At 44.0% G+C, this 19,713-nt stretch overlaps 1 long non-coding RNA gene across 5 annotated transcripts in view; it reads left to right on the top strand.

The window, feature by feature from the left end:
- The first annotated feature begins 10,539 nt into the window (after positions 1-10,539).
- Positions 10,540-19,713, top strand: part of LOC116507160 — a 73,282-nt gene continuing 64,108 nt past the window's right edge. Inside the window, exons 1-2 of one of the 5 annotated variants that reach the window (XR_004255166.1) lie at positions 10,540-10,723; positions 11,329-11,560. This is a non-coding gene — a long non-coding RNA (uncharacterized LOC116507160). The remainder of the gene's footprint in view (positions 10,724-11,328; positions 11,561-19,713) is intronic. The other 4 variants (XR_004255168.1, XR_004255164.1, XR_004255165.1 and 1 more) reach the window with 4 other exon arrangements.

Here is a 19,713-nt window from a genome sequence, read left to right as displayed (position 1 = left end):
AACCTTGAGTCAATGGGATGGAGAGATCACTTGTCATGGTATCTTGAGATCCACTGCCAGTTCTAGTAGCCAGGGCCAGGCTGGATGGATTCTGGACAAGGGGCTCTCTGTTTTCCAATTCAAATAGAAAGGGACACCTTCCAGCTGTGTTATGCAGCCCCCACAAAATCCTCACCGCTGAAATCTGGCCATGTGATTTATCACTGAAATTTGATAGTTCAGTCTGCCATCAGAATTAGGCAGTCAAACATTCTTCCCCTCTCCCAGTCTTTTAACCATATATCAGTTTGGGATTATTCTATTTGGGAGTGAAGGGAATGGCTGGCCTTGGATGGTCCTGCCTGCTTTTTGGTTTCTCTGTCCAGTTGACTTGATGCAACTCATCCAGCTATTCTTAGCGTACCACAGATGGCCAAGAGATGGTTCACAGCTGGAAAACAGGTTTTTGCTGCGTTAAGAAAAGGATACAGCCCGTTCTTTGGAGCTCATCTTTAGTTTACGCCTTTGCCTTTCCTGGTTGCAACCCCATTTCGTAATAATGAACCAAACCTTTATATGGATATTTTATTATGATGACAATAAAACACATTCAGTGTGGAAAAATTCTGAACACAGACGAATTTGTCTAATTCAACTATTGCAGCTTCTTCAACAACCAACCAAGGAGTTATGAAAGGAGCCTCTCCAAAGACCGGATTGGATTACTTTGGCAATTGGGCATTTCCTGGGCAAAGGTATTATCACAGGCAAATCAGGGGTGGGCTGCTGGGGGTTTGGGAGAACCTCTAGCTAAGATTTTGTGCAGTTCGGAGAATCCACAAATCCCACTCCTGGCTGGCCCTACCCACCCCTCCCCTCCCAGGAGTCCCCATGTGGCCCGTTTTGGATGCAGATAAGTGCAGGGTGCGCATGGAAGCTCAGGGAGGGGGGAAATGGGTCTACCAAAAGAGAGCCTCTGGAGCCTGGGGAGGCCGTTTTCACCCTCCAAGCGGCTTGAGGAAAGGCAACCCCCCCCCATACCATGGTGCAGGAGGCCAACTAGGCCACGCCCACCCAGCAACCAGGCAGAGAACCCTGAGGCAAATCCTGTCAAACCAGAAGCACCTTTCAGTTGGCTTTCTAGGTGCTTCTGACACAAATGCAGGCAGAAACAACCAATCAACCAACACAGCCCACTGGGGATGCTCCCTCTTCAGAGAAAGCCAGGAAGGAAAGAGTTAGTAGCAAAGAAGAGCCAAGGACTTGCCTGGAGGGAGAACTGGACAGGACACAAATCTAAAAAAACAAAACATGTTTTTTAATTTAATTTTATTTAAATATGTAAAACTGTTGCTGTTGGCTGGCAACATCAAGTCTTCGCCAAGCGTAATATGTGGCTTTCAGAGTCAAGAGCTGCTTTTAAACACACCAGCAGGGTATCAGGCAGGATACGCAGGGCACGAGGCTTCATTCACAAGCAACATCTTCGGTTTGATCTCCTTCACAAACTATATTGAGTAGAAGAAGCCAGGAAAAAAGTGTGTCTTTTCTATAAGCCCAATTACAGGTGTTGCTTCTGCTTTCTGTAGCAGCCTAACCTTCCAGTGGTACAAGTGTTGGAAGATTTAACAGATTAACAGAGTTGGAAGGGACCTTATAGGTCATCTAGTCCCCCACTCAAGGAGGAGACCCTACATCATTTCTGGCAAATGGCAGTCTAATCTCTTCTTGAAAGTATCAAGTGATGAAGCCCCCACAACTTCTGAAAGCAACTTCTGTTCCATTGGTTGATTGTTCTCACTGTCAGAAAGTTCCTCCTTATTTCTAGGTTGAATCTCTCCTTGGTCAGTTTCCATCCATTATTCCTTGTCCTTCAGGTGCTTTGGAAGCCATCAAGAGCTCTGTTTCTGCCTTCTTTTTTTCAGTTAGAGATTAGAGTAATTATCAGAAGAAATGACAGAAAGCTGTATGAAGGAGCGATACACAAATTGACTGGAAAGACAGCAAGAGGGGATGGGGGAAAGTTGGCTTCTTGATCCAAATTGGGAGGACACTTAATACTAGAAGTAGTAGTAGTTTATTCAATTTGTATGCTGCCCTATTCCCAAGGGACTCAGAAGAGTAGACTTTCCTCCTCTCCAGTACAAAAGATCCTGAAACCCTGCTTGTTTATTACCACCAATCCATTTTCCTTTGCATTTCACATTTTTGTTTATGTTGCCTTCAAAGAAACATTCCTGCTTCTACTTTACTGTTAGCTGCTGTGAACCTCTCAGTTTAAGGGACTAGCAATTAACATTTTTAATAGGAATAACATTTTTGAGGGACGTGGTAGCTCAGTGGCAGTTCAGTGGTTTAAATCCCTAGCACCACGTAACGCAGTGAGCTCCCGTTACTTGTCCCAGCCTCTGCCAACTTAGCAGTTCGAAAGCATGTAAAAATGCAAGTAGAAAAATAGGAACCACCTTTGGGGAGAAGGTAAATGTGTTCCGTGCGCCTTTGGCATTTAATCATGCCGACCACATGACCATGGAGACGTCTTCAGACAGCGCTGGCTCTTCAGCTTTGAAACGGGGATGAGCATTGCCCCCTAGAGCAGTGGGAAATGACTAGCATGCATGTGCGTGGGAACCTTTACCTTCAATTAACATTTTTACTTTGGGGTAAGACTTACTGACCCACATACTGGCCCTAGAAGGGCTTATCTATTTAGCACCCTATTACCAAAAGCAATCAGTCAGTCCCAGCATCAGACACAGATCCTTATGCATTTAGGTTTTATGCATACTGTAATTCTGAAAGTCAAGCAAGTAAGAGATACACACTTCCTGCAATGCAAAAGTGTTTTCCTTTGGATTCATTCCTTCTTGGCTGAAATTGTTTGAGGATCTTGATTCAGAGACTGTCAAGGCATGGTCTCCTTTGTTCAGTCAAGATGACCAGCCAATAGGAATGTCTAATTCATTCTTATGCCACATTAAGGTAAAGGTTCCCCTTGCACATATGTGCTAGTCCTTCCCGACTCTAGGGGGCGGTGCTCATGTCCGTTTCAAAGCTGAAGAGCCAGCGCTGTCCGAAGACGTCTCCGTGGTCATGTGGCCAAAATGACTAAATGCCGAAGTCGCACGGAACACTGTTACCTTCCCACCAAAGGTGGTCCCTATTTTTCTACTTGCATTTTACATGCTTTTGAACTGCTAGGTTGGCAGAAGCTGGAACAAGTAACAGGAGCTCACTGCGTTACATGGCACTAGGGATTCGAACCACCAAACTGCTAACCTTTCTGATCAACAAGCTCAGCGTCTTAGACACTGAGCCACCATGTCCCTCTATGCCACATTAGTACCCTTCATAATAGGTGGGACAAGTAGAAAAATTTCTTCAAAGGTAATACAGTTTCCCTAAAACAGTATTTCCCAACCTGGCTGCTCTCTAGACGTATAGATTTCAATATCCAGAATTCTTGCACATCAGCAATCTTTGCCGAAAAGCTTTTTCTGGAAACAAAAACATGTTTTCTTGGTGAAAGGCTGAATTGCCTTTCTTTATGGTCCTCAAAGGAGATCCAGTATCAATAGCCAGAAGAAAAAGGCATACAACTCCAGTGGAAAGCCTGCCCAGAACTTGTTCGGGACAGAAGGAGCAAATACAGGAAAAGCTGTATCTTGGGAAGCCGGGAGACTGTGGTTCCTGGCATCCTTGCAGCTATTGGTTTCCTCCATTTCTCAAACTTGGAAACGTGGGATGAGGGGAAGGAGGGAGGAAGAGGTTTGGGGCTTTCTCATAGAGCAGTCTTAAGGTGTTTGATTCTGGTGCCTAAATCAAAGCTAGTTTAGTGGAAAAAAAGGACTAGGGGTGGCACAATAGCAGTGTTCCAACATTTGAGGGGCTGCCATAGAGAAGAGGGGGTCAACCAGAGGTGGTATTCAGCATGTTCTGATCAGTTCTGGAGAACCTATAGCAGAAATTTTGAGTAGTTCGGAGAACTGGTAAATACCACCTCTGGCTGGCCCCACCCTCATCTATTCTCTGCCTCCCGAGTCCCAGCTGATCAGGAGGAAATGGGGATTTTGCAGTAACCTTCCCCTGCAGTGGGGAGGTAATGGAGATTTTACAGTCTTCTTCCCCTGCCACGCCCACCAAGCCATACCCACAGAACTGGTAGTAAAATTTTTGAATCCCATCTCTAGGGTCAACCTATTTTCCAAAGCACCTGAAGGCAGGACAAGAAGCAATGTAGGAAACTAATCAAGACCAACCAACCTAGAACTAAAGAGAAATTTCCTGACAGTGCAAACAATAAACCAATGGAATGGCTTGCCTTCAAAAGTTGTGGGTGCTCCATCACTGGAGGCTTTTAAAAAGAGGCTGGACAGCCATTGGTCTAAAATGATATCGGGTCTCCTGCTTGAGCAAGGGATTAGATTAGAACAGTGTTTCTCAACCTTGGCCACTTGAAGATGTCCGGACTTCAACTCCCAGAATTCCCCAGCTAGCACTCGCTGGCTGGGGAATTCTGGGAGCTGAAGTCCGGACATCTTCAAGTGGCCAAGGTTGAGAAACACTGGATTAGAAGACTTCCAAGGTTCTTTCTAACTCTGTTATTCTGCATTCTAAATTCCCTTTCCTCCATTGGGACTCTACTGATGGTCTAAAGTAGGACTGCGAGCCGGATGTGTCACGTGCTGGCCACGCCCATGCCCAGTTTAGCAATGGGGGAGGAAGTCACGACATGTCATGTGAGGCCACCATGACGGTGCGAGTTTGACACCCCTGGTCTAAAGCTTTGTCCCAGGGCCCTGCTTGGTAAAAAGTCCTGCTATTCTACCGCAATTGTCCAATGCTGGGAAAACAAGCACCAATTACTTTCCTGTCTGTGGATTATCTTCAGGGACATGTGGTTTCCACTAACAGGCCTTTATGTGGATTCCCCCTTGTACTAAATACTTTCCTAATTGGGGCATAGTTCAGTGGACCAATAAAAAGTCAAAAAGACACCAGAAATGCATAGATAAAAAAAACAACAGTTGCAGCTTTCTTGTCACTTGGGCTAGAAGGAAAACTGAAAAAGAACTCTTGTCAATTTTTACATACAGCTAATCCTTGGTTAACAACTGCCCTGTTTAATGATCATTCAAACTTACAATACCACTGAAAAACTAATATTACTGTTGGTTTTCAAACTAATGACAGTCACAGAATCACTATTCACAATCTTCACACTTGGCTTTCAACAAGCAAAATCAACGGAGAAGCCAGCAGTAATCGCAAGTCCCATTCACTGTAATATTGCTTTTAACAACTTGCGGTGAGTTGCTTAACGACTGCGGTGGAACTGACATTATAAATCCAACAGAGCCATGTGATGTTTCACTCAACAATCATGATGGAGTTGCAGATCCCAATTGCCGATTGCCGTTGCAAAAGGAGGACAACCTGTAGTTTAAAAAAGGCACTCATCCTTCCTTCCGTGAACTTGTAAAAAAGTGTTCACTGTGACCCAGAATACTGACCATAGGGAGAGAATGTCCCTACTACAGTGTATAGCAGCCAAGCAGGCAGTATTACTTGAGATGTCGTACGTGGGAAAACACTATATTTAACATGGAGGAAGAAATGACAAGAGTTTCTATGGTGTCACAGTGGTTAGAACACACTATTGCAGGCTATTTTGGTCTACAACAAAGGTGAGTTGCTCCCGGTTCGGCCGAACCAGTAGTGGAATTCAGCCCTGGGTCGCAGAACTGGCAGTGACTCAGGCCTGCCACGCCCCTGAACCAATTCCCTCGCTGCCGCCATTTTGGATTTTAGTGACTGCGCCTGCACAGTTCACTGTAAATTGTTCTGCGCATGCACAAAGAAACATTTATATTGAACAGGACACGCGCACAGCACATATCTGGCACGCGCGTGAGTGTTGCATGCGGGTTGTGAACTTGTAGTAAAACTGGCAGCAACCCACCCCTGGTCCACAACCAGGAGCTTGAATCTCACCGGGTCAAGGTTGACTGTGCCTTCCATCCTTCCAAGGTCAGTAAAATGAGGACCCAGATTGTTGTGGGGCAATAGGCTGACTCTATAAACAGCTTAGCTAAAGCACTATGGAGTGGAATCTACATCTAAGAGCTATTGTTATTGCTATTCCTTCAGCAGCCTGGGGATGCTCCTGCGCCTTCAAGAAATTGTTCATGCCCCCACAGTTCAATTGAGTCAATTATGTATTTTTTTTATTGGATGCACATTTACATTCACATTTTGATAAAGCAAAGAGATAAACATATGAAATATAAAATCTAAAATATTATAAATTTATGTCTGTATTACAGATATAATTTTTATACCTTTTTGAGGCAATTTGATTAGGCAAATTAACCTTCAGAGGCACTGAGACAAACCATACATTGGACTAAAAAAAGCAAAGCACGATATTCTCTCCTTCTTCATCTATGACAGCCAGATTGGGTTTTCACGAAGACATGGTATCCTGGCTTTTTCAGCAGGCCCTTGGCCAGGTGCTTTGTAACCTGCTTTGTATGCTTTCTATGGGTTGTAACTGGTCTTGCTGTTTTTTCCCACATTATGGTTATTTGTTCCAATTTGCTTTTTAAAAAAAATATTATTAATATTATTATTATTTAATATATTGGCTGCCCAACTCAGTAGACTTGTTGTAGCCGTCTGCCAATTATCAGCTGCCTTCAGAGTCAGACATCAGTGAGGCAAACAGCTGGAGCCTGTTCCCACTGTGCGCATGCGCAGAGTTGCCAGACGAAGGGAACAGCTAAAGAACAGGGGTTGACATGGGAATAAGGCCCCTCCCAGTGTAAATAAAAGAGGAGAGAAAGGGGAGTGGAGTTTGCAGGAGACAATTAGTTAGCTTAATTGGCTTATAACTCTCCGAGACTCCTTGCCGAGTTTTGCATATCGGCCTGTCAGCTCTCTAAGCCAGATAAGGTCTGTGACTGTAAATCCTCCCTTGAAAGACTTCATTGGATGTGAATGAGCAGAATTCACAATAAATTAATAAAGGGGATTTTTGTCATGACTAGGAGTTTGCTTCATGCTCTTGGGAAACCTAGGTCAGAACAAGACTCTTTTTCTCTTTTCCTTTGTTGTTGAATGTAATACTTTTATCTTGTAAGACATCCAGAGGTGCCATTGTGCTTGAGGCAACCTAGCAGTCAGTTAAACAAATGGACAAAGAAAAACCCTCCTCCACCACCAGAGTGAAACTCCGAGGCAGCCGTGTATATCTGCCTGCCTCTCATTTAGCTGAAGGAATGGGAAGCTGAGCTGGTAGCAAAAGAATGCTGATCCCAAGCAGAGGAATGGTTTTAAGACAAAGGTAGACCATCTCCAGGATGTATCAAAAGCTGGAAAGGAAGGAAAATATTATTCAGGTTTCATTTTTGGGTCCAGATGTGAAATAGAGAGCTGTAGGAGCTATTAAATTAAACAAGTGTAGTCCTTTAGGGATGTGGTGGCTCAGTAGCTAAAACACTGAGCTTGTCTATCAGAAAGGTTGACAGTTTGGTGGTTTCAATCCCTAGCACCATGTAACGGAGTCCCAGCTTCTGTCAACCTAGCAGTTTGAAAGCATGTAAAAATGCAAGTAGAAAAATAGGAACCACCTTAGGTGGGAAGGTAACAGTGCTCTGTGCAGCTTTGGCGTCTAGTCATGCCAGCCATATGACCACGGAGATGTCTTCAGACAGCACTGGCTCTTTGGCTTTGAAATGGAGATGAGCAACGCCCCCTAGAGTCAGGAACAGCTAGCACATATGTGCGAGGGGAACCTTTACCTTAAGAGCTATTCAATTAAACAAGAGTAGTCCTTTTGTTCAAAACAACCTTGTTCCCCCCACGACAAATTGTGTTGTTTCTGCCTGCTGAAGGTGCAAAGGAGGGTAGTTATGCTGAAACACAAAAGAGGAAAATTGAAAGATGATATGAAATGTGAACTCCTGAAGTTGAGCTGCCATGGATGACTTTCCCAAGCCGTTGGGTTGTCTGGTGCCCCATAATGCTTGAAAACATGTCAGACTCTCAAATAATTGTTTTGAAGGTTTTTCTGTTGCCTACCCTTCCTTGCCATGTCATTAACCAATCCAGGATTATATTTTTGTCAGACCAATGGGGAGAAATCAAAAGATAGGAAGTTTCCGTAACCTCCTGACCTTCCAGTGCAGAGGCAGGGAACAAAAAAACAAAGGTTAAAACTAACAAAGTTTAGACTTTAATCCCTTGGTTAGAAATATACCCCAAGTGAAATTTTTCACCTTTTGTTTTTCAGTTCTGCTTCCCACTTCTGATTTCCTAAAATTTCCCCCCTGTTCAACAGTAATGTCCTTATTAGTGGTTTAAAGTTCTTATAGAATAGCATTATTTAACCATTGATAAGAAAGACCATTGGTGTACAAGTGAAGAAATGGCATTTTTCATTCAAGTCCACTCAGGGCTGTTACTCACAACTGTACTGCAAGTTAGGGAATAAAAAGGCTTTTTATATATTAGTTGGCATGGTGAAAGTTTGATAAAAAATATCAATAATGTTAATGTTAGGGGTCATCGTTTTTGATACTAAAACTATTTTAGCTGATCATATTACACCATTTTTCCAACAAAAAGAAGTTTGTGCATTACAATATTTGCAGTTGATTAAAAATCAACTCCCTAAAATTCACTTTGGTATGGTGTTCCTTCATTTTTGCTCTAGCAGTTTTTCTTCATATTTTCTGTTAAAAAACACTGACCATATTATTTCCTGTTTTCCATTTGTAGCACCTTGTTCAAATATGAGAATATGTTATCCATTCTACGGTTATCTCCTTTTGCTTTCCCAGCAGACAATGCCAAATGATAGCAGCAGGCATCTCTGGAAAGGAGAGCTGGTAAGAAAAAAGCTTTCAAGATTGCTGTCAACTCTTTGAGGTCAGCCAAAACAGTCACAACAGGGAAACCAGGAATATACAGGAATAGTGAGGTAGAATAGTGAGTAGTGAGGTAGAATAATCGAATCTTGAAAGCCTGCCCAAGTTTCTCACTGTCCCATATTATAATCAAAGTGGGGTAATTTTGAGTTTCTTTCTTCTGTTGCCTTCTGTCTCAGAACTAGAATCTCATCATATGCACTCATAATATCTCGCTTCTTTCCTGATTCTCTCATACCTTTCCCAAGGCCAGTTATACATTCCTTTACAATTCCTACAATTTACACTAAGGTGATATTCTCCAGACATATCTTAGGAGTGAAGAACATTTGTGCCATTGGCTATTTACCAGTCACTTAGCATCTTAAAATATTCCCATCCACCAATAGCAACAATAAGTTTGGTTACTCAACTAGAACCTCTATGAGACTCAGAACAACGTATCATGATACCAACAAGTATCCCAAGGACTGGGTAATAATAAGGATTGCTAGTGGAAACATGAACAAAAAGCACCTGCTTTCCAGGTGTCCTGCCATTTCTGACAACTTTTATGGATATTGACCTAAAGATAAAGCTTGGTTGAAACCACTCCCTCTTAAGTAAAAAATGTCCATCATGGTGAGCATTTGAGAGAAGTCCTCACATGGAAGACTATATTGAACCATCTTGGTTCATGGAGAGAAATAGCAAGGAAGGGTGTCCTGCTTAAGCCATGTCCAGTCTAAGACTCTATAGTGATCTTCATGCTACCCAAACCCCCAAATTGAAGATATGGAGCCCACCTTGCCATATTTGCCAGCTCCAGTCCCAGCCTGTGCTCCATGTATCAGCTCACCATGAATCTTCGTTCAGACAGAGCTCCACAGCCAAGGATAAAGAGTTCGTTCACATTGATCCTTGGGAGATAAATTTATCTTCCTCTGGAATTTTACAGAAATAGATGGAGCAAAAGGCCTAAGGCATCAAGTTTCAAAGGGATACTAGAGGCAACACGGCACACGTGGAGCCAACAGGCCTTTAGAAGGAGGGTAGAGGAGAAGGGAGGGAGAAGGTGGGGCGATATGCCAATCTCTAAAGGTTTAGGGCCATGGGATTATCATTACTGTCAACTACACAGCGTTCCCCAAACTGACAGTCTGCAAACATTCTGGACTGCAATTTCCATAAATCACAGCATCACAGTTTATTAGGATGAACAATGGAGAAGGGTAGCTGAATACATGAATAACAGTTTCATTTCGGACAACTGACAAGATAATATAAACACTACATGGATTTGGTACAAGGAAGGGTTAAGAATTCCAGGTTGAAAATTGGTTTCCCTAATGTGTTATGTTTACTTAACTCTAGGGAAGAGTTTTGTTTGTTAAAACCAAAGGGAAGGGGAGGGGAGGAGAAAGGTTGGATCAGGGAACCATAAAGATAAAAGAAAAAACCCAATCCCCCCTTTATGTAACTGCAGCCAATTGACTCACCTATCCTGTGCAGCTGCATATTGTAAATTAAAACTTTGACCAACTTAATCCCAAAATCAATGCAGACCTTTGATTTACTAGATCATGAGCTTCATGCCATGCTTTTTGTAGCCACAGGAAAAACAAGAGGTGGTTCCCCCCCCCTCCCGCCCGCCCTATGATAATCCAGAAGCTCTGCTCCTAGATTTTAGCACTTGTGTATACAGGATTGCTGGGCTGGAGCATGTAGGTGACTCTTCAAATCCAAATGTTAGGAAAGGCTTTATGATCTCTGATTCAAATGTTAGGGAGAGATCACAGTGGCTGGGTTTCGGTAATATGCTTAAGCACATTCAGGTAAGACCTAGCAGATGCGTTTGTAAACTCAGATGAACCTCCTCCTTGTTTCCAAATGGGGGAAATTTTCAGGGTTTTGAGAAGAGAACTGAGATATTGAAGGGATAAAACAGGGGTGAAATCCAGCAGGTTCTGACAGGTTCTGAAGAACTGGTAGCAAAAAATTTGAGTAGTTAGGAGAACCGGAAAATGCCACCTCTGACTGGCCCCAGAGTGGGGTGGGAATAGAGATTTTGCAGTATTCTTCCCCTGAAGTGGGATGGGAATGGAGATTTTACAGTATCCTTCTCCTGCCATGCCCATCAAGCCACGCCCACAGAACCGGTAGTAAAAAAAATATGAATTTCACCACTGGGATAAAATGCTATCATTAACCAATTACAAAGCTTGAGATGCCCATTTTACCATAAACTCTATCGTAAAGCATAAAATACAAAGACAATTTAAAAAAAAAAAATATTCTGACCTCTGGAACCTGCAAAGAGAGGCAGGAGACTGGATAAAACTCAAAGGTAGCCATTGCTGATTGGTCAGCCTGCATGTGAGTTACCTTATTGGAGCCTATGAGAAGGTGGGTTGCCAATCTTTTTATTTATTTATTCCAGGTGCATAGCATTGGATTATTCAAGGCCAACTTTGGAGTTCAAGGCTCAGTTTTTCTGTGTTCTTCCTCTTTTGAAGTCTTTCAACTTCCATATCACTTTATTGATGTCTGAAGATTCTGGAAGGATGGAGCAAGCAAACTAAAGAAGGAAGGGGGAAGACTTTATTCCACCCCTGACTAGAAAATGCTCTCTGAACAACACCCCAGCCAGACCTTAGCTGCAGGAGCTTAAGGTAAGGCCAACACAGCTCCACCAGCTATGAATATCAGAGTCACTTGGCTGAGTTGGGGGGCTATAGAAACCAAACCAACAAATAAAGAAGACCGCCCTCATTAGCGGCTAGATCAAGCTCAGTGGTTTTTCTACACTGTCCAGGTAACTGGGAAGGAAATCTAATCCCAGGAGGATACTTTTTTAAAACTTGCAATGTTTTTCTTCCCAGAAATTAGGCAGGCAGCACAGCAGACAGACATGAAGGAAGGTAAAGGGTGAAGGTTGCCCTCACACCAGGGGTGGGTTTCAACCGGTTCGCGGCGGTCCCTGAGAACCGGTTGGTCAGCGAACCCGGAAGTAAGTAACTTCCGGGAATGGCGAAGGGCGCACCCACCTGCCCGCGCTCCTTACCCGGTTTTGACGAGTTCTGCGCTTCCATGCATGCGCAGGACGCATACAGCGCCTGCGCGATCCTCCAGGAGCAGCTGGAGCCTCGCACAGACGCTAGTACGCATGCGTGCACCGCGCACGTGCACGAGGATGCCGCCGGCCCCGTTCCAACCGAACCGGTTGGAACGGGGCGAGAAACCCACCCCTGCCTCACACATATGTGCTAGTTGTTACTGACTCTAGGGAACGGTACTCAACTCTGCTTCAAAGCTGAAGAGCCAGCACTGTCTGAAGATGTCTCCATGGTCATATGGCCGACATGACTAAACGTTGAAGGCACACGGAAAGTTGTTACCTTCCCACCAGGTGGTCCCTGTTTTTCTACTTGCATTTTTACATCCTTTCAAACTGCTAGGTTGGCAGAGGCTGGGACAAGTAACAGGAGCTCACTCTGTTATGTGGCACTAGGGATTCGAACCGCTGAACTGCTGACCTTCTCATCAACAAGCTCACCATCTTAGCCACTAAGCTTCAGACATGAAGGGAAGAGCTCTCCAATCCTCCAGATCAAGGCTGGAGCAAAACGAGAAAAACCTGTTGGGTGATATGATGGGATGCTTAAAAAGGAGTTGGAGGATGAAATCAGAGGTACAAAATGAAGCAGAAGATTCCCATTTGACCCCTACTTCTCTGAATGACCTGGGAAGCTTTTTTTGCCTATACTTTCTCTCTCTTGTGCTTCTATCTCAGCTTTGAGATGTGACTTTTCTTTAATTGGAGTCTACCAAGTTGTCTCATGGAATTGCTTCTTCATTTTTCTTGGAATCCTTCAAAGCAACCATCTCTTGAATTTCCTCAAGTCAGTGCAAAGGGTCCACGTTTGGGCCCTCAGCATCCCTTTCATGGTTCTTCAGAGTAAGTGAGCCCAGAGGCTGGCATCCTTTTATGCATTCCTTCCAGTTTGAAATTCCAGGCTAGAAAAAGGAAACCTATCCCTTCGGATTCACAAGGCAAGCCTCCTTATTTGCCTCCTCTAGAGATTACAGCAGGGGTGGGGGGTGGGGGGAAATTATGGTCCTTTTATGACTTGTGGACTTCAACTCCCAGAATCCCTGCGCCAGCTATGCTGGCAGAGAAATTCTGGGAGTTGAAGTCCACAAGTCATAAAGGGGCCATATTTCCCCACCTCTGGATTACAGGATGGTCCTTTTCTCTCCACACAAAAGCACCATTTGTGGTTTGTGTCTGTAAATCTGACCCTTGGCTGATATCTCAGGATCTCTCCCCTTGGGATGTCCTCCGCCTTGCACCTTGCTGATTCACAACCACCCCGAGGGTTGTGTTGTGAGGTTCCTCTGTGTTTCCTTCTGGCTTTGGGCATTCCAGCAGCTGTGAGAGCTAAATTGGGCAGGAAGATCAATGTGTGCCATTTCTGTGCAAAGCTCTCTCCCCCACCCCCGACGCCCACCACAGGCTGGAAAACTTTGTGGGAGGAGTGAACCAAACCAAGAGCACACAATCCTTTGAGGTCACCTGAATTTCACTGTGGGGAACTCTACGTGGGTTGGACAGGAGTCCCACTTCTTTGCCCTCCACAGCATAGCTTAGGCTCCACCTTTGTTGTTTCTCTCTCCAGCTTTATGGAAAGTGTGGTATTTTGCTTCCCTGGCTGCTCAGGCTTCACCTGAAAGGTTGATTGTACTATGTGGCTAGGGGGGGAAAATCATGCTGGATTTCGTATCACCATGCATTTTCCAAGGCAAGCTCAATTGAAAAGATTCCTTTGTCAAGGAACCGTGCTTGTCTGCTATTTACAGAGCAATTCGCTCAAGGATAACAGGGGCATGTTAATTTCATTCCCCTCCCATTAAAAGGTAAAGGCACATATGTGCTACTTGTTCCCGACTCTAGGGGCCGGTGCTCAAAGCCGAAGAGCCAGCACTGTCTGAAGACGTCTCTGTGGTCATGTGGCCGGCATACCTAAATGCCGAAGCCGCATGGAACCCTGATACCTTCTCACCAAAGGTGGTTCCTATTTTTCTACTTGCATTTTTACATGCTTTCGAACTGCTAGGTTGGCAGAAGCTGGGAGAAGTAATGGGAGCTCACTCTGTTACGCGGCGCTAGGGTTTCGAATCGCCGACCTTTCTGATTGACAAGCTCAGCGTCTTAGCCACTGAGTCACCACGTCCCTTTTTTGTCCCCTCCCATTAGGGGAGACCAAAGAGTCAAGATGCAAAATCCTGCCATTTTCATAGGCATGCACATTTTACACCCAGGTCATCTTAAATGTTTGCATCTCCCTGAAGATGTCCCTGCCTGCTATGTTGATATGGAGACACCCTCACCTTCCTTATAAGAGTACTCCCAAAACTGATACCAGTTTAAACTGGAGTTCTACCACAACTCACCCCTGCCTGGTTTTAATCCTTAAAATTTTCCATTATAAATCTTATTTTATGGAATGACAATTGGGAGGTTTCATGGTGTGGTTGATGTGGCACATTTTATGCAGTACAAGTAGTCCTTACTTAGTAACTGCCTCATTTAGCAACCATTAGTAGTTACAACAGTGATGAAAAGTCACTTTGCAGGTCTGTAAGGTAAAGGAAAGCTGAAATACCGATAACCCTGCATGTATGACCACAGTTGGGCCCAGAATCTCAATCTTTGAATAAAGCAGACATTAAGTGAGACACTTAACTGCTTCAGTCAGTGACCATGTTTCTGTTTCTGGCTCTGCCAGTTATTGCCAGGAGTTGAGTTGGTGCTCTTCATTCATCTGTGAATCAGCAGAAAACTGCTTTCTGTTCCCATGGCTCAATACAGTTTTATCTCTATTGCGTCTGATAAAATTCACCGCAGCCACCTGAGGACACTGTCTCTTCATCTCAGCAGCTTTAAGATGCAGAACTGGGGAATTCTGGGAGTTGAAGTCATATCTTAAAGTTGCTGAGGTTGAGAAACATTGCATCATTAAGCGCAGGGGTGTCAAACAGGCGGCTCGCGGGCAGGATGCGTCATGCGCAAACCACACCCACCCCAACTCCGTGAATGGGGGGAAATGTCACGAAACGTCATGTAATGGTAATGTGACACAGTGAGCTTGACACCTGTGCCAATAGGTAATAGATGACAGGCCAAAAGATTTTACCTATCTTGAGGCTGCCTTTAGACAGTATTGGGATAAAAAAACACTATTTTAACAACGATGCAGCTAAGGATAAGTTAAGTCTGTCTTGTTCATAGAGAGAAGTTGAAGGGAACATAGCAGAGAGAATATATTCTCAGGGCATGTTGATGTCAGGGTTAGGTGCAAATACGGAACTGTCCATGGGGCAGAAAATTGCCTTTTAGTCCAACCTTATTAGGAAACTCAATAAGATTACTTGGCAGGAGGGGGAAAAAAACATGATTGCACAATATGATTCTTGGGTTGTGTGGCCTCATCCGGACTTCCAAGGTCGAAGTGAAGAGCCAGGAGTAAAAACCAACATGGTCAGAAATATGCTCTGGGAATCCAAAGACTGGGGAATAAAACTAGGCCATGTTGGGAAGATCCAAAGACCACAAGCCAAAAACTCATGAGCATAACTCAAGAAGCCAAATCAAGTTATATGATGCTGGCTTAGTAGAGAAAAGGGAATGTGACCAATACAGATGGGAATCAATGTTTCTTACTGTGGTTATCTCAAGAACAGCAGGGAAAAAAATGTTTCTGTCTCTGTATGTTAATCAGGATTTATATGCTCCTCTCCAATGCCTTTCCTTGGGAAGTTCCAGTTGGGCTCCTCTTCTACAACTTTAGGATCAGAGCAATAAACCTGTGGACTAGCAGCTGTTTGATTCCACTCCTGGCCAAACCTGATGAGCCTTATAGAGTCAAATATCTGAAAGATTGTCCATCCTTTGCTTTAGACCAGGGCTCCTCAAACTTTTTAAACAGGGGGCCAATTCACGGTCCCTCAGACTGGTTGGGGGGGGGGGGCTGGACTGGCTGGGTGGGCGTGGCTAGGTGAACATGTGACTGGGTAGGTGTGGCTAGGTAGGCGAGGCCAATTTAACAGTCCATTGAACAATGCACACAAATTAAACTTTCATTTGTTTTGCTTCTGGGGTGGGGGTGTTTAATTTGTTTGCATGTTGCTCTTTTGGTTGCCTTTTCTTTTTATCTATGTTCTGGAGGCAGGGATGTGAAAGATGGGCTGTTTTCGCTAGTTTTTTGGCCTCCTGGGGCATCTGTGTGCCCCGTTTTTCACCCCCCCCTCCATAAGCATTCTCTAGGCCAAAATTGTTGTCCTTACCTTTCAGTTCCAGCCTGTGGGGCTCGTGAAGGTAAGTCCTGTGCTTGGCCGAAGGGTGGGCGGGATGATGTGGGCGGGACAGCCTCGTGGTCCTGCGCGGGCCGGATTAATGGCTTCAGTGGGCGATGTGCAGCCCGCAGCCCGTAGTTTGAGGACCCATGCTTTAGACAACTGCTGAAGACATTGTACATTCAACCCTTTACTTTGATTTACTCTGCCAACTACAGTATTTTTGTACCTTTATAATTTTCAAGGTAGACGCTCACTTGTACTACACTTGAGATGCCTTCAGATTCTCATAGGCAAAAAGCTAGCCAACTGCACCGTATTCATTTCCCCCCTTAAAAAGGACTGCAGGAAGAATGGTGAGGTAGACTTGCTGCAATTGCTACATTGCTGGTTTTGGAAGGCCATTTCTCATTCGCAAAGATCCGTACCGGGGTGGGTTCCTGCCAGTTCTAACCTCTTCTATAGAAGAGGTTCCACAAATCTACAGTGCCGTTTAGTACTGGTAAGAACTCCCTCCCCCCGCCCGATCGCACATCATCAAGATGAAGACGGAGAGGAGGAATTCTGGGAGTTGAAGTCCACAAGTCTTAAAGCTGTCAATCTGAATACCCCTGGGAGTTTTTTTCTAAAGGGTTAGGGGTGCAAGGGTCTTGTAACTTGACAGCTATATGACTTGCGTGTTTCAAATGCCAGAGTTTCTAAGCCAACATTTTGGTTGCTAAGCAAGAGTGTTGTTAAGTGAGTTTCACTACATTTTACAAGTTGGCCACCCCCACCCAGTCACATGGCCAGCAAGCCACTCCCACAAAGCAGGCCACACCTACAGAAGAGGTTCTAAAAAATTTTGAAACCCACCACTGATCCATACAGATGCATTCGGAACAGAAGCAAATTCAGAAATGGCAACTTAGGCTCAGACAGAATACCACAACTGGGGGCAGTCGGGATAGGGGGAGGCATTTCCATTAAGGGTTGCCTGCTAGAATACCCTCTGACTCATCTATGAGTTCTATTTGCCTCTTGTAGGGCAACTGTTTGCTAAATTTCCCTAGGATGCTATGCAGATACTTGTCATCTCCCAAGGCTAGATTCCAAGAGCAGAATATCCATATATATATATATATATTTATCCCAGAGAGAGTAAGGTAGGAATGTGTGTTTGTGAGATTGAAAAAAGAATGCAAAGGCAACTGAGTCTGGGGTGGAACTCAGTACAGATTCTTCTTTCTTTGCCTACCGTCCCATTGCCAATCCCCCAGCCATCCAGAGGCTGGCCCTGGCAGTAAACCTTCTTCTCACACAAAGTGGCTCCTTGTTCAGTTTTCCTAGCAGCAGGCTGCAGAGAATTTCATGGAATCAGATCCATTTCCTGAATGAGTTTTATTACATTCCCAACGAAAGTAAATAAATAAAGAAACACAGGACATTTTGGAGCCTCCTCTGCATAGAAAACTAAGATCTTGCGACCGAACCTTCTTATAAAATAGCCTGGTTGGGATAACCAGACCTCGCTGCTTTAGCAGAGTAAGGAAGATATTCAGAGATGATTCACACCCTGGTCAGTATCTCTTTGCACTTCTACCATCAGGCAGACGACATCAAAGTATAGCCAGCCGAACAAACAGGTTTAAAGATAGTTTCTATCCTTGGGCTGTGAGACTTTTAAATACAACCACAATCACTCCATGCGCATGCTAGTTTTTTTTTATTTTTCTTTCTTTTTTCATTTCTGTTATAATTTTGCACCAGTGAGGTTAAAACCAATTTTGTTGTATTTACGTACAATGACAATAAAGATTATACTTATTTATTTATTTATTTATTAGACTTATATACCTCTTCATAGGGCTTTTAGCCCTCTCTAAGCGGTTTACGGATTTTTAGCAAATTGAGTCAGCAAATTGCCCCCACAATCTGGGTCCTCATTTCACTCACCTCGGAAAGATAGAAGGCTGAGTCAACCTTGAGCCGGTGAGATTTGAACCGCTGAACTGCAGATAACAGTCAGCTGAAGTGGCCTGCAGTAACTGCACCCTAACCACTGCACCACCTTGGCTACTTATAGTTATACTATACTTATAACGGATGGAAAGACTGAAGGATCTCAGCAGGGATAAGTAGGCCAGTTATGGTCAAGAAGCTTCCTGGGCCAGCAGGACCCATGACAGTTCCACATTTCAGTAGCCTTATACACACACAAAGTTTGTCTGCCCAGCCTGTCACGATGGGTTCACACTGGTTGTGAAATTGTTTCTTCTTTATTCAGTACTCTTCCAATAGGTTTAGCCATTCTAGTAGCTGTTCACGCACTATTTAATTTTATTCATCATTTTATTCATCATTCTTATTGTGTATTTTTAAAATAATTGACTTGCTGGCGTTTTGTATTTTGATTACACATTTTATATGCTGTTGTGAGCCGAGGTGGCGCAGTGGTTAGAGTGCTGTACGGCAGCCACTTCAGCTGACTGTTATCTGCAGTTCGGCGGTTGAAATCTCACCGGCTCAGGGTTGACTCAGCCTTCCATCCTTCCGAGGTGGGTAAAATGAGGACCCAGACTGTGGGGGCAATATGCTGACTCTGTAAACCGGTTCCACCACAAATCCGCGGTAGACTAAAGCGCGCTCGCCGAAAGCACGTACGTGACGTCATCACAGCGCGACGAAAACGGCACGCTGTGAGCGGTAAACTTAAAATTAACGCGTAAATCTAAACCTAACCCCCCCCAAACCTAACCCTAAGCCTAAGCCTAACCCTTAACCTAACCCTAAACCTAACCCTTAACCTAACGCTAAACCTAACACTAACCCTTAACCTAACCCTAAACCTAACCCTAACGCTTAATGTAACCCTAAACCTAACCCTAACCCTTAACCTAACCCTAACCCTAACCCTAACCCTTACCTTTATGTGAATCGGCTTGCTTTAATTTTATTTCAATTTTAATTTGATTTATTTTTAATTTTATTTGTCGCGCTGCTGATGACGTCACGTACACGCTTTGATCGGGCGCGCTTTAGTGGACCGCGGTTTTGACGGGTCACGCTGTAAACCGCTTAGAGAGGGCTGAAAGCCCTATGAAGCTTAGAGAGGGCTGAAAGCCCTATGAAGCGGTATATAAGTCTAACTGTTATTGCTATTGCTATTGTGCACTAATGCTCTTACACCATATGAGATAAAAAAAATACTCTTCCTTGGCCATAGTTGGTCACTGAATTGTTAATCCAAGTTCTGGATTCACAAAATACACTAGACAGTTAAGTAACGAAAGAACCAGAGACATAGAATAGGCCAAAAAATTAAGCAAAATTGAAACTAAACAAATTTATCATAGAGTGCACAAAGTTTAAAGTTATTATGTATTTAACTAGGTTAAATCTTTTATTTTCATTAAGAGCAGGCAAGTTGATTCCCTGGAGCTGCATTCAATCACCGGACCCAATCTTTATGGCAGAGTGTTGTCCTCCC

This window comes from Thamnophis elegans, chromosome 4 (genome assembly GCF_009769535.1).
Source record: "Thamnophis elegans isolate rThaEle1 chromosome 4, rThaEle1.pri, whole genome shotgun sequence".
Classification (NCBI taxonomy): domain Eukaryota; kingdom Metazoa; phylum Chordata; class Lepidosauria; order Squamata; family Colubridae; genus Thamnophis; species Thamnophis elegans.
The sequence above is the reverse complement of the archived record's forward strand: the minus strand, read 5'-3'. Positions and strand labels throughout refer to the sequence as shown.